The sequence below is a fragment of the Oryx dammah genome, unplaced genomic scaffold (genome assembly GCF_014754425.2).
Source record: "Oryx dammah isolate SB20612 unplaced genomic scaffold, SCBI_Odam_1.1 HiC_scaffold_5, whole genome shotgun sequence".
Classification (NCBI taxonomy): Eukaryota; Metazoa; Chordata; class Mammalia; order Artiodactyla; family Bovidae; genus Oryx; species Oryx dammah.
In genome coordinates this window covers 71289346-71304156 of record NW_024070189.1, presented here as the reverse complement: position 1 = coordinate 71304156, position 14811 = coordinate 71289346, and the positions used below count along the sequence as shown (strand labels likewise).

General features: G+C 41.8%; 1 protein-coding gene across 3 annotated transcripts in view; it reads right to left on the bottom strand.

Annotated features, from left to right (window-relative positions):
• The window catches only part of UIMC1 (ubiquitin interaction motif containing 1), a 133432-nt gene extending 123660 nt beyond the window's left edge, over positions 1-9772 (bottom strand). For 2 of the 3 annotated variants that reach the window (XM_040240487.1, XM_040240489.1), the window contains exon 1: positions 9635-9755. The gene's annotated coding sequence lies outside the window, so the exon portion shown is untranslated. Of the gene's footprint in view, positions 1-9634 lie in introns of all 3 variants that reach the window. The other variant, XM_040240486.1, reaches the window with a different exon arrangement.
• Positions 9773-14811: the final 5039 nt, after the last annotated feature.

The following is a 14811-nucleotide window of genomic DNA, read 5'->3' as shown; positions in this document are numbered from 1 at the left end:
AATGAACTACTGATATATGCAACAACTTAAGGGAATTGTGTTGAGCAAAAAAAGTCCATCCTAAAAGACTGAAGGCAAAAGGAGAAGTGGATAACAGAGGATGAGATGGTTAGATAGCATCACTGACTCAATCGACATAAATGTGAGCAAACTCCAGAAGATAGTGAAGGACAAGGAAGCTTGGCATGCTGCAGTTCATGGGGTCACAGTCAGACATGACTTACTGACTGAACAACAAAAATGTTATACAGGGCTTCCCTGGTGGTCCAGGAGTTAAAAATCCACCTTGTAATGTGAGGGACACCAGTTGGATTCTTGGTCCAGGAAGATCCCACATGCTGCAGAGCAACTAAGCCTGTGTGCCACAACTACTGAGCCAGCACTCTAGAACCCATATGCTGCAACTACTGAAGCCTGAGCGCCCAGAGCCTGTGCTCCAGAACAAGAGAAGCCGCCTCAGTGAGAAGTCCACACACGACAATGAAGAGTAGCCCCTGCTCACCACAACTAGAGAAAGCCTGCATGCAGCAACAAAGACCCTACCACAGCCAAACAATGAAATAAATAAATATATAAATCTTTTTTTATTTTCTATATTATTCCATTTATAAAAATGTGTGAAATGACAAAATTTTAGAAAACAAGCATATTGTTGTCAAGGGTTAGGGACAGGAGAGAGGATATGCAGGAAGGACATGGGTTTGGTTAGAAAAGGGGTTCCTGTGGTGTTGGAACTGTTTAATTTCTCAATTGTTGTGGATAATACAGGAACCTACACACTAATGATAAAACTGTAGTAGTTAACACACATACATGGAAACGCATAAATGAATATAAGTAAAATGGGGGAAATCTATCAGTGGGTTATACCAATGTCAATGTCAAGATTGTGTTATTAAAGGATAATTTGGAATTCCAGTTCAAGATGGTGATGTTGCAGAATCTCGAACTCGCTTCCTCCCACAAATCTACAGCTACATACAGAACAATTTCCTGCAGGGAAGAAAAAAAATTATACATACACACACACACATAACCCCATAGCTGAGCAAATCCTACACATTAGACAAACAAGAGAAATTTACTTCAAAGTAAATCCCACACCCTCATGTAGTGACCCACAATCAGGAAGGAACTCAAAGTCCCAATCTTCTCCCTGAGGAGTGAAGGGTTTGAACCCTGTATCTGGCAGCCCAACTTTTAAGAGGCACCTGAGAGACGACCCCCAATACATCTAACTTTGAAACCTGACAGCGCTTGCATTCATGAAACTCACAAGGCTATAGTAAACTGAGAAACAGTTTTCAAAGGGCTCACACACACAGAAAACCACCAAGAACCTAGCACAGAAGCCAACTGAAAAACACCCAAACTTTCTGTGAAAAAGGTTTATTTGCTTATCATAAAGAACTGGCCTGATGAGAAGGCATCTAAATTAATACACATCTAAGCACCTGCTGAAATATTATTCAGAGACAAAGGCTGGTGGGTGACATCTTTGCACTCTTCCTCTGATTTGCTCCAGCTTGTCAGTATCTCACAGAACAGAGCTTGTACCCTCATCTGATGCCTTGATTTCTGCAGTTGCCACCAGAAGACACCGCTAGATTGCTAAATTTTAGTGGTCAACAAGGCTTATGCTCAGAATCCCACAGGACTGTAGCTATCTGCCTATTTTTTTAAACATTTATTTGGCTGTGTCAGTTCTTAGTTATGGCACATGGGATCTTCATTGCAGCATATAGGATCTTTCGTTGTGGTGTTCAGGCTCTTCACTGAGACACACGGACTTCTCTCTAGTTGTAGCAGGGGCTTCTCTTGTTTTAACGTGGAGGCTCAGTAGTTGTAGTACACAGGCTTAGTTGTCCTGCAGCATGAGATCTTGGTTCCCTAACCAAGGATCAAATCCATGTCCCCTACATTGGAAGGCAGATTCTTAACCACTGGACCACCAGAGAAGTCCCTATCTGCATAATTTAAAAGCAGCTGCCTAAGAGTCTGGCTTCGAATCAGCCTTTATCTAGGAGCAGAGTTCTTCCACTTTGGGATACTGACAGGTCTTGGCACATCTTAAACTACTGGGGGCCACTGAAAATAAAGTAGGCTGCTTGGACATTCACAAAGGTTTGAGAGACAACCAAGAGCTAAGGCAAAGTTGAATGATAAGATTCATCCCCTACACAGGGTCACTCTTTCAAAACTAAACAGTGGCTATTTCATCTAATGTGTAACCAACTAATGCGTATCTAACCAACACAGAGACAAGGAAAATGAAAAAACAGACAAATATGTTTCAAGTGAAAGAACAAGGTAACACCTCAAAAAAAGACCTTAATGAAACAGAGATAAGTGATTTAACCTGATGAAAGTACAAAAGAATGGTTATAAAGATACTCACCAAGCTCAAGAGAAAAATGGAGGGACAAAGTGAGAATCTCAAAACAGAGGCAGAAAATAAAAGGAAGCACCAAATAGAAGTCACAGAGCTGAAGAATACAATGACTGAAATGGAAAATATAATGTGAAGGTTCAACAGCAGAACAGATGAAGCAAGAAAAAAAAGGGTCACTGCACTTAACGAGAGGGCACTGGAACTCACCCAATCACAACAGCAAACAGGAAAAAAAAAAAAAAAGAGTGAAAAAGAGTGAAGACAACCTAGGAAACAAATGTTGTTGTTCAGTTGTTGTGTTCAACTCTTTGAGAAATCTATGGACTGCAGCATGCCAGGCTTTCCTGTCCTTTACTCTCTTCCAGAGTTTGCTCAAATTCACATCCATTGAGTCAATGATGCCACCCAACCATCTCATCCAGTCACCCTCTTCTCCTGCCCTCAATCTTTCCCAGCATCAAAGTCTTTTCCAATGAGTAGGCTCTTCGCATCAAGTAGCAAAAATACTGGAGCTTCAATTTCAGCATCAGTCCTTCCAATGAATAGCCAGGATTAATTTCCTTTAGGATTGACTGGTTTGAGATCCTTGCTGTGGATATCAAGAGTTTTCTCCAAGAGTCTTCTCAAGAGTCTTCTCCAGCACCACAATTCAAAAGCATCAGTTCTTCGGTGTTCAGCCTTCTTTATGGTCCAACTCTCACATCCATACATGACTACTGGAAAAACCAATGCTTTGACTAGATGGACTTTTGTCAGCAAAATGATGTCTCTGCTTTTTAATACACTGTCTACATTTGTCACAGCTTTTCTTCTAAGGAGCAAGCGTCTTTTAATTTCGTGGCTGCAGTCACCGTCTATAGTGTTTGGGGAGGCCAAGAAAATAAAATCTGTCATTGTTTCCACTTTTTCCCCATCTAATTACAATGAAGTGATGGGACCAGATACCATGGTCTTAGTTTTTTGAATGCTGAGTTTTAAGCCAGCTTTTCACTCTCCTCTTTCACTCTCATCAAAAGGCTCTTTAGTTCCTCTCCATTCTGCCATTAGAGTAGTATTATCTGTGTATCTGAGGTTGTTGATATTTCTCCCAGCAATCTTGATTCCAGCTTGTGATTCATCCAGCCCAACATTTTGCATGGTGTACTCTGCACATAAGTTAAATAAAGAGGGTGACAATATACAGTCTTGATGTACTCCTTTCTAAATTTTGAACCAGTCTGTTGTTCTATGTCCAGTTCTAATTGTTGCTTCTTGACCCGCATACAGGTTTCGCAGGAGGCAGGAAGGTAGTCTGGTATTCCCATCTCTTTAAGAATTTTCCACAGTTTGTTGCAATCCACATAGTTAAAGGCTTTAGCATAGTCAACGAAGCAGATGTTTTTCTGGAATTCCCTTGCTTTCTCTATGATCCAGCTGGTACCCCTGGAAGTTCTCAGCTCCTGTACTGTTAAAGCCTAGCTTGAAGAATTTTGAGCATTACCTTGCTAGCATGTGAAATAAGCACAACTGTACAGCAGTTTGAACATATTTTGGCATTGCTTTCTTTGGGACTGGAATGAAAACTTTTCCAGGACTGTGGCCATTGCTTAGTTTTCCAAGTTTGCTGGCATAAGGAGTGTAGCATTTTAACAGCATCACCTTTTAGGATTTGAAATAGCTGAGCTGGAATTCCATCACCTCCACTAGATCAGACAATCAGAGAAGGCAGCGGCAACCCACTCCAGTAGTCTTGCCTGGAAAATCTCATGGACGGAGGAGCCTGGTAGGCTGCAGTCCACAGGGTCGCTGGGAGTCAGACACAACTGAGAGACTTCACTTTCACGCACTGGAGAAGGAAATGGCAACCCACTTTGGTATTCTTGCCTGGAGAATCGCAGGGACGGGGGAGCCTGGTGGGCATCCAACTATGGGGTCACACAGTGTCGGACATGACTGAAGTGACTTAGCAGCAGCAGCAGCAGCTCAGACAATACTAAGATGGCAATACTTCCCAAATTGATATACACAGTCAGTGCAATCCCTAATAAAATCCTAGTTGATTTTTTTGGTGAAAACTGACAAGTTGATCCTAAAATTGGCATGGAAATTCAAAATAATAATTGAAACAATCAAAACTATCTTGGGGAAAAAAGTTGATGGACTAACACATCCTGATTTCAAAATCTAGTACAAAGGTACAGTAATCAAGACAGTGTGGCACTGGAGCTAAGAATGAATGCACAACTCAATGGAAAAGAACTGACAGTCTGGAAATATATGGTCATGTCTACAGTCAACTTATTTTCAACAAGAGTGCCAAGACCATTCAATAGGGAAAAGAATCATCTTTCTAATATATGGTGTTGGAAAAACTGTACAGCCAGATGCAAAAGAATGAAATTGATCCCTACCCTCACACCATACAAAAATTAACTCAAAACAGATCAAATTCTTAAATGTAGAAGCTAGAATTATAAAACTCATAGAAGAAAACAGACAAATTGTTACAAGCTTGAACTCAATAATGGTTTCTTATATATGACATCAAAAGCACAAGCAACAAAAGAAAAACTAGATAAACTAGACATCAAAAATCAAGAAATTCTGTGCTTCAAACACACTATCAAGAAAGCAAAGGGACAGTCCACAGAACTGGAGACAATTCTTACAAATCACATATATGTTAAGGAGTTGTACTTAGAATATATATACATATATATTCTTATAACTCAAAAATAAAACAGCAAATAATCCAATAAAAATTAGTCACAGAATCTAAGTACACATTTCTTTAATGATTATTTACAGACAGCAAATAAATGGGTGAAAAGATGCTCAATATGATTAGCCATTAGAGAAATGCAAATCAAAATCACAATGAGATATCACGAATGGGTATATAATCAAAAAGATAAACAGTAACAAGTGTAGGCGAGGATGTGGAGAAATTGAACGTGCATACATTACTGATAGACATGTAAAACAGAGAAGACTCTCTAGAGAACAGTCTAGCAGCTCCTCAAAATGTTGAAATTAGAGTTACCATGCAACTCAACAATTCCACTCCTACGTACACAGCCGAACGAAATTACAATTTATGTCCACACAAAAACCTGTACATAAATATTCACAAAGCAGCATTACATGACAGACCCAAAATGGAAACAACCCAAATATCCATCAACAGATGAAGGAATAAATAAAATAAAATGTATATCAGATCCATACAATGGAAAATTATCCAGCAATAAAAAGAAATGAAGCACTGATACATGCAACAACACAGATGAAGTCTGAAAACATTATGACCAGTAAAAAGAAGCCAGAAGGACCACATACTGTCTGATTCCATTTACATGAAATACCCATACTGGTAAATCTAAATAGACAGACAGTAGATCAGTGATTCCTTACAGCTCAGGGGGATTGGTACTGATGAATTAGGGGTGTGGAATTTCTCTTTAGGGTGAAGAAATGTTCTAAAATTGATTGCTGTGATGGTTATACAACTCTGTGAAAAATACTAAAAGCCACTGAATTGTACATTTTAGTGTGTAAATTTTATGGTATATGAATTATATCTCAATAAAGCTGTTTAAAAAAATTAAGCTATGGTGACCAAGTCAGAACACTAGTTACCTTTGGATTTAGTTATCTTTGGAGGGTACTAACTGGAAAGGGGCACAGGGTATCCTTTTGAGGTGTCAGAAATGTTTCATATCTTGATTTGGGTGGCAGTTACATGGATGTACATATTGAGCTATACAATTAAGATTGGTTCACTTCACTATATGCAAACAATACTTTTTTAATAATAAATACTTGTGAGTGAATGACTATTTTATTTAATCCTTATAAAAACCTAAGAAGTATATATAATTATTATAAGGAAACTTAGGTTCAAAACACTAACCTGCCCAAAGTCACAAGGCAGGCACTTGCGCTTCTATCTCTCGACTCTAAATCCTGACTCCAATACTCCATGACTTAATCTTTGGATTTCTGATGTAAGGTATGACACATAAATATTAGATGAATTGGTGGTACTAGTGGTAAAGACTCCAATACTCTTGCCTGGAAAATCCCATGGACAGAGGAGCCTGGAAGGCTGCAGTCCATGGGGTCGCTGAGGGTCGGACACGACTTGAGCGACTTCACTTTCACTTTTCACTTTCATGCATTGGAGAAGGAAATGGCAACCCACTCCAGTGTTCTTGCCTGGAGAATCCCAGGGACGGGGGAGCCTGGTAGGCTGCCACCTATGGGGTCGCACAGAGTCGGACACGACTGAAGTGACTTAGCAGTAGCAGCAGTGGTAAAGAACCTGCCTGCCAATGCAGGAGATGTAAGAGACACGAGTTCAATCCCTGGGTCAGGAAGATCCCCTGGAGGAGGAAATAGCAACCCACTCCAGTATTCTTACCTGGAGAATCCCATGGACAGAAGAGCCCAGTGAGTTCCAGTCCATGGGATCTCAAAGAGACACAACTGAAGTGACTTAGCATACTTTATGCTATATATTTAAATTATAAAATATAATTCAATAAAATGTTTAAATTATATATATTTAACTTACTGAATGCTATATAAGGGCACAAAAGGCTAAATTACAGGTCAAAGGAAACTATTGCTATACGGAGAATAATAAGACTTGAGGTGATCCTTGAATCTAAGAGAACAGCTTGAACAGGACTTGGAAGTAGGGATAAGTATGGTGTCAGACAGGAGGAACCATAGTGCCCTAGGAAAATATCTTGTTAGATTTGAACATATTGGTTTCAATAATTAAATGTACAGGAAACACTGTTTATTGAAACCAATATGTTCAAATCTGATAGCAATGGTGCTACACCATCAAATACATCTAATTTCTTAAAAGATATGTAAAGAAACAAAAACCGTTCTCCTTAGCACAGAACCATCTACAGGCTCAAAGTGGGCTTTCAAAGAATCATAAGATAAGGGATCAATAAGCATTAAGTTAGAGGCACCCCACAGACAGATTCCAAAATTCTATTGCTTCATGACATTTAGCCACACTATTTCCATGGAAATTCTAAGAGTAAAAAAGGTCATGTGCATGCGTGCTAAGTTGCTTTAGTTGTGTCCAACTCTTTACGACCCTATGGACTGTAACCTGCCAGACTCTTCTGTCCATGGGATTCTCCAGGCAAGAATACTGGAGTGGGTTGCCATTTCCTCCTCTAAGGGATATTCCCCACCCAGGGATTGAACCCGTGTCTCCTGCAGCTCCTGAACTGCAGGCGGATTCTTCACTGCTAAGCCACCGGGGAAGTCCCTAAAGAAGTCACTGTTCACAGGACTTCGCCATGCAGCTGAGCAACAGCGTGGCCTGAGGGTCCCCCTGAGCTGTGTCTGCCACAATAAAGGCGGTCCTCGAAAAAAAAAAAAAAAGAAGTCACTGTTCAGCCAATTTAAACAAGAACTCTAACATAATTCAACTTCTATTTAAGTTGCCATCTTTCAAAATGGAAAAAAAAAATCACTAAAATAATGGCTTATCTTCAACTACTTGAATAGAGACTACAGAAGGAATTACCACTAAGTGTCTGCAAAGAAGGAACAGAGTCTAGATACCAACACTCTCTTCTCAATCATAAGAGAAACAAAACGTCTCTAAAAGAATGCAAAGGCAGGAAAGGTGACCCAAAAATGAGAGTCGTTATATTACAGTTGGTAGTGTCCTGGAAAATCTCCAATTTGTAAGATATTGTTTGTCATTTTTGTTCAACACATCCATCATCTTGATCTATGTGAAGAACAATCACTGACAAGAAAATTTAAAATCTTGACATTCTACCTACCAAACCTGTCAAACTGCTCTGAAAGCCTGGAGGCACTGGGACCTTAACAGTCCTCTCTGATTGATTGACTCTTACTTCTAAATAATCTACCATTCAAGAAATCTGGTACCAAGCTCTTCATCAACTGATCACATGAGCTTTACTGTTTCTCCAATTTAAAAAAAAGTAAATGCGCACCTACACACACACACACCCCCCGATGCTCTATATGCCTACACACACATGCTCTATTTCCCAGTTTATACTCAGCCTCAGTTTAAGACAAGTGTGTAAAAACAGAATCCAAACACAATGAGTAATAGTTATTTACTGGGTCCTTGGACACTATTTTAGGTACCTCAAATGCATCATAGAGGTTATTCCTCCCAAAAACTCTATGTGGTAGGTTTCATGATTTTAGAACACTTTTATCATGATTTTACAAGTTAGGAAACTCAAAATCAAACATCTGGTCATTTCTTAAATTCAAAATGGGAATGCTGATAATTGAAGCACAATGTATCTGATCTCAACTAAAAGGCACTGCCTCTGACAGGAAAAAATAAAGACAGTAGACTTTCACTTATTCATACTCAGTGACTATATACAAGAACACTGGAGTCAGGCTGGCTGGATTCAAAACCAGCTCAACCGCTTACACCATGTGTGTCTTTGATCCTCAGTTATCTAGTACATAAGTTAAAGACGGTAAGAGTACCTATGGCATAAGACTGTCGTGAACGTTCAACAAATGTGTATGTGTAAAAGGCCTGAAACACTATCATCGTACAGAACGGAAACATACTACTTCTGTGGCAGGCGGAAGTGGTACACGACGATCAGGATTCCCAAGGAAAATCTTAATTTCTGGGCAAAATAACCTAAACCACTAACCAACAGAAAACAGTAGCCTGGAGGAGATAGGGAGCGTGAGGAAAAAGGGGCTGGGGGACCCAGTCGACCTGACTCCCGAGAGAGGTCCCGGCTGTGAGGCCCCAGAAAGGAGGCGGCATAGACGGAGCCCCCTCCCTGGGTGCTCAGCGTGAGGAAGACGCCTTCGAGGGGTGGGCGGGGACCGGAGCCGGTCGCAAGAGACCCAGAAGGGCCGAAAGGGACCCGGGGAGAAGGAAGGCCGCACCCTCGGTTTGAGGGGAGCAGGCCCGGCAGTCGAGGGAGGAAGACCATTCGGGGTCCCCAGCGCCCCAACCGGCGTCCAGAGGCGCCCAGTATCCTGAGGGGCCATCCTCGGTGTCCTAACGGCCTACCCTGGCGTCCCGAAGGGCCGTCCTGTCAGCAGGCGCCCACCTTGGCGTCCGACGAGACCCGCCTCAGCATCAAGAGGGTCCTAACCCCAAGTCAGAGACTCCGCTCGGGAGAAGAGTGGGCCGCGCCCCCACTGAGCGAGAAGAGGAGGCGGGAAGAAGGCGGCCGGAGGTGTGCCGAAGCGGCTGGTACTCACCGACCGTCCGCGCCGCGCGGATGAGCCCCTCCGCTCAGGTCCCGTTGGCCGCGAGCGCCCGCAGCACGTCAGGAATCAGAGGGCGAGCGCGCGCGAACCTGAAACACCACGGGGTCGCGACGCGCTCTCGGAGCGGGCGCATGCGCGGGCGTCCACGGACGGAACCAACCCGCACTGAGGGGGGAGGCTGCCACCAGGACATACCAACTGTGTGAGGTGGGGGGGGGGGGTCGCCGTCAACCGGAGGCAGATTTCAGATCCATGAGTCGACTGGGCACATCCCAGTGGTCTGGCAGTCTGTTCGTTTGCTTTATCATTTGCCAGTACTTTGAGGGAAACCAAAGAGTAGTAGTAACAGAGTCCGTGAAACCCTACCGTGAAACCTTGAAAGTCTTCTCTGCCACATCAAGCCTCCTCTGGCCCTGTTTTTGCGTGTAACTTAAGTTACACTGAAATTATCTGTTCATAAGATAATGAAAACAATCTACGGATGGTAAATGTTATTAAAGTCTGACCATTTCAGGAGAAGGGACTCTGGGAAGTGGAATGCAAGGTAGAAGCATAAAATAAGCCACCTGTGGTGAAATTTAAAACTTGCTTTTTTATGACCCAGCAATTTCATGTCTACAAGTGTGCAGAAGACATGTTCATATTCAGGCCCGCTTCCTTGTGAAAAATATAAACAAAGAAGATGTACAATAAGATGTGAATGAATAAAACGATATGTTCTGTAATAAAATATTACATATAAGACTCATAAATGAGTACTATATATATCGACATTTGATAGCTTGTAAGAGTTGTTGAATAGTAATGTTTCAATAAATATGTTACTGACAATTTGGTCCTTGTCACCACACCAAATGAGATTGATGGGGACAAAGTTTTTAGGATAAAGGAAGAAGAAACGTATTGCGGCTGCTGCTGCTAAGTCACGTCAGTCGTGTCCGACTCTGTGTGACCGCATAGACGGCAGCCCACCAGGCTCCCCCGTCCCTGGGATTCTCCAGGCAAGAATACTGGAGTGGGTTGCCATTTTCTTCTCCAATTCGTGAATGTGAAAAGTGAAAGTGCAGTCGCTCAGTCGTGTCCGACTCTTCGCGACCCCATGGACTGCAGCCTACCAGGCTCCTCCACCCATGGGATTTTCCAGGCAAGAGTACTGGAGTGGGGTGCCATTGCCTTCTCCGCCATATAACCCTAGCAAGTAGCAAGTAGTAAAGAGCCTGGCCAAAAATAAACACCCAAAACTTGTTGATTGAATTGAATTAGGAAATGGGGAGATCAGAAAAGCTTTCAGCATAGGGCCAGAAATGTCCTTTTGAAGCATCTTACCTCAGAGAAAAATGTTTATCAATTGTTGTTAACAACCATCTTGCAAGCCTGAAGAGAGCCAGCCTATGGCGTGCAGCCTCTAAAATGGCCCCAGATCATCCTGCCTCCTGGCAATCACATTCTTATGGAATTCCTCCTTCCCTTTGAGTGTGAAAGTGAAAGTGCAGTCGCTCAGTCATGTCCGACTCTGCGACCCCATGGACTGCAGCCCACCAGGCTCCTCCATCCATGGGATTTTCCAGGCAAGAGTACTGGAGTGGGTTGCCATTGCCTTCTCCAGGGGATCTTCCCGACCCAGGGATCGAACCCAGGTCTCCCGCATTGTAGGCAGACACTTTTACCGTCTGAGCCACCAGTGTGCGCTACACTTAATGACTCTCTTTCAAAAAACATATAATACGAGAGAAATGCTGGGATGTCATTTCCAAAATTAGGTTATAAAAAGACTCTAGTGGGCTTCCCTGGTGGCTCATCGGTAAAGAATCCACCTGCCAATGCAGCAGACACATTTTGATCCCTGATCAAGGAAGATTCCACATGCCGGGGAGCAACTAAGCCCACAACTACTTAGCCTGTGCTCTAGAGCCCGGGAGCCACAACTATTGAGCCTGCGTGCTGCAACTACTAAAGCCCATTCACCTGGAGCCTGTGCTCTGCAATAAAAGAAGCCACACATCTATGAGAAGACTGCACACCACAAGGAAGAGTAGCCCCCACTTGCTGCAACTAGAGAAAGCCAGAGCAAAGCAACAAAGACCCACGCAGCTAAAACAACATAAATAAATAATTTTTTTAAGTATTTTCATAGGCCTGGGAGGATAGGTGGATACATAATAAGCCAAAAGTAGAGAATACTTCTGGAAAGGGAGCTAGAAGTCCAAAAATGTGTTCAGACAAAGAGAACCTTAATTTATCTGTAATGTTCTCATTTTATTTTTACAACTACTCTATAATTTAAAATAAATAAACCATATATTTATAAAGTAAACAAAGCAATCACCCAGTTCAGTTCAGTCGCTCAGTCGTAACTGAATCTTTGCGAACCCAGGCCTCCCTGTCCATCACCAACTCCCAGAGCCTACCCAAACTCATGTCCATTGAGTTGGTGATGTCATCCAACCATCTCATCCTCTGTCGTCCCCTTCTCCTCCTGCCCTCAATCTTTCCCAGCATCAGGGTCTTTTCAAATTAGTCAGCTCTTCGCATCAGATGGCCAAAGAATTGGAGTTTCAGCTTCAACATCAGTCCTTCCAATGAACACTCAGGACTGATCTCCTTTAGGATGAACTGGTTGAATCTCCTAGCAGTCCAAGGGACTCTCAAGAGTCTTCTCTAACACCACAGTTCAAAAGCATCAATTCTTCGGTGCTCAGCTTTCTTTATAAGCAATCACTAGAGACCATTTAATGATTGCTGCATCAAGGGATCTAATCTTTCTGTGTTGATCTTTTTTTTTCTAAAGTTTTTCTTGCCATTTATGCATAGAACTTCATGTCATTTTTAAAGTGTGTTATTTATTAACATTAGGAAAATCATTTGTTTATAACTCCTCATGTTCCATGTGAAAATACTACAGTTGGTGTAAAAAGCCTGGCCCCTCTCTACCTCTTTCCTCACACCTCCCAGAGTAGGACAGACTTATATGACTGATAGGTTTCAGAGAAGGAACCGCACTTGTTTTTCCCAGTCCTTTCCTCACTCTCTCTCAGATCCACCCACCTGCATGAAGCACATTTTTTCTGCTCGTCTCTGCTATAACTTTTGCACACATCACACCATCCCTCACCTCTACCGTACACACCAAGAAAAGCTGAGACTGTTTAGATGTACCCATAACATGGCAAGGGCTTCCCAGGTGGCACTAGTGGTAAAGAATCTGCCTGCAAATGCAGGAGAAGAGGTGTAGGTTTGATCCTTGGGTCAGAAAGATCCCCTGAAGGACATGGCAACCCACTCCCGTATTCTTGCCTGGTGAATCCCATGAACACGGGAGCCTGGCGGGTTGCAGTCCATAGGGTTGCACAAAGAGTCAGACATGACTGAAGCAACTTAGCACATGCACACACATGACATGGCAAGCCCATCCAACTCAGGATTGAAATATAAGCAAGCTCACTTGGTTAACACACTAATCTTTCAATCCATTCCAATCTTGGCCAAAGAACAGGAATGTTATTTATTGACCTCTTCAAACCACAATAATTAGGAAGCTGACAATTCTTTACTTTTCTTAAAAAAAAAAGTAGGGCTATATAATTATCTACTCCTATAAAACTATAGCACAAGAGAACAGTACCAACGCACATGTGCACAGCATCCAAGAAAATGCTAGAAGAGTCTCAAGTATATGCATACAGCACTTGGTTAGCCATAATGTAATCTTCTCTTTTTTCTTTTCATTTCTTTTTTTCATTTTTTGGCCTCAGCATTTATTATACCATTGGGCTCTTTCAAATCTATATTTCTATATTTATAGGGAATACACACCATTAGATAGTGTTCTTGATTCCGTTTAGAAATAAATTCTTCCTTCTCTTTTTTAAAGCTTCCATCTCAGTTTAACTGAAGAACAGCTTGAAATTGCAAGCAAGCTATTTTTTCGACCATTATAATTAACAAATACTCAAATATTTGAATCTGAATTTTTTTAGATATTATAAATCAGATTAAAGAAACATCTACCTTCAGTCATACAAAAATACATATACATAAGTTTATCCATTGGTGATTTTATTTTACTTTGGGGGGTTTTCTTTTGGCTGTGTCACATGGCTTGCAGCATCTCAATTCCCTGACCAGGGATTGAACCTGTGCCCCCTGCAATGGAAGCATTGAGTCCTAATCACTGGATGGCCAGGGAACTCCCTCAATGGTAATTTTAAAATGCTGAAAATAAATGTTCAGTCATAGGAAAATGAAACATCCAGTTACAGGACTATTGGGACTTAGTATAGCCACTATGGAGAACAGCGTGAAAGTTCCTTAAAAAACTAAAATTAGAGCTACTATATGATCCACCAATCCTGCTCTTAGGCATATATCTAGAGAAAACCATAATTTGAAAATATAAAGCACCCCAATGTTCATTGCAGCACCATTTACAATAGCCAGGACAAGGAAGCAACCTAAATACCCATCAACAGAGGAGTGAATAAAAAAGATGTGGTACATACATACAATGGGATATTCCTTGGCCATAAAAAGTGAAATAATGCTGTTTGCAGCAGCATGGATGGACCTAGGGTGAAGTCAGACAGAGAAAGACATATCATATGATATTGCTTATACGTGGAATATTTTTTAAAAGAGTATAAATGAACTTATTTATAAAACAGAAATAGAGGTTTTCTATAGAGGTAGAAAACAAACTCAGGGTCACCAGGGAGTAAGGGGAGAAGGGATAAATTAGGAGATTGGGACTGATACAAACTACCTTGAAAAAGGGCTTCCCTGGTGGCTCAGATGGTAAAGCGTCAGCCTGCAGTGCGGGAGACCTGGGTTCAATCCCTGGGTTGGGAAGATCCCCTGGAGAAGGAAATGGCAACACACTCCAGTACTCTTGCCTGGAAAATTCCACGGACTGAGGAGCCTGGTAGGCTATAGTCCATGGGGTCACAAAGAGTCAGACACGACTGAGTGAATTCACTTCACTTCACTTCACCTTGAAAAAACAGAAAGTCACCTAGGAAAAAGCCTGAAGTTAACTCTTACCATATCCTTGAAATATATAGCTCACTCTACTTGAGACTTCAGACTTGGGCAAATTAGCAGAACTTAAAGCCAAGAAGAAAAAAAAAACGCAAAGGGACATTTAAAATCTCAAACATGAGATTTCTGTCTGT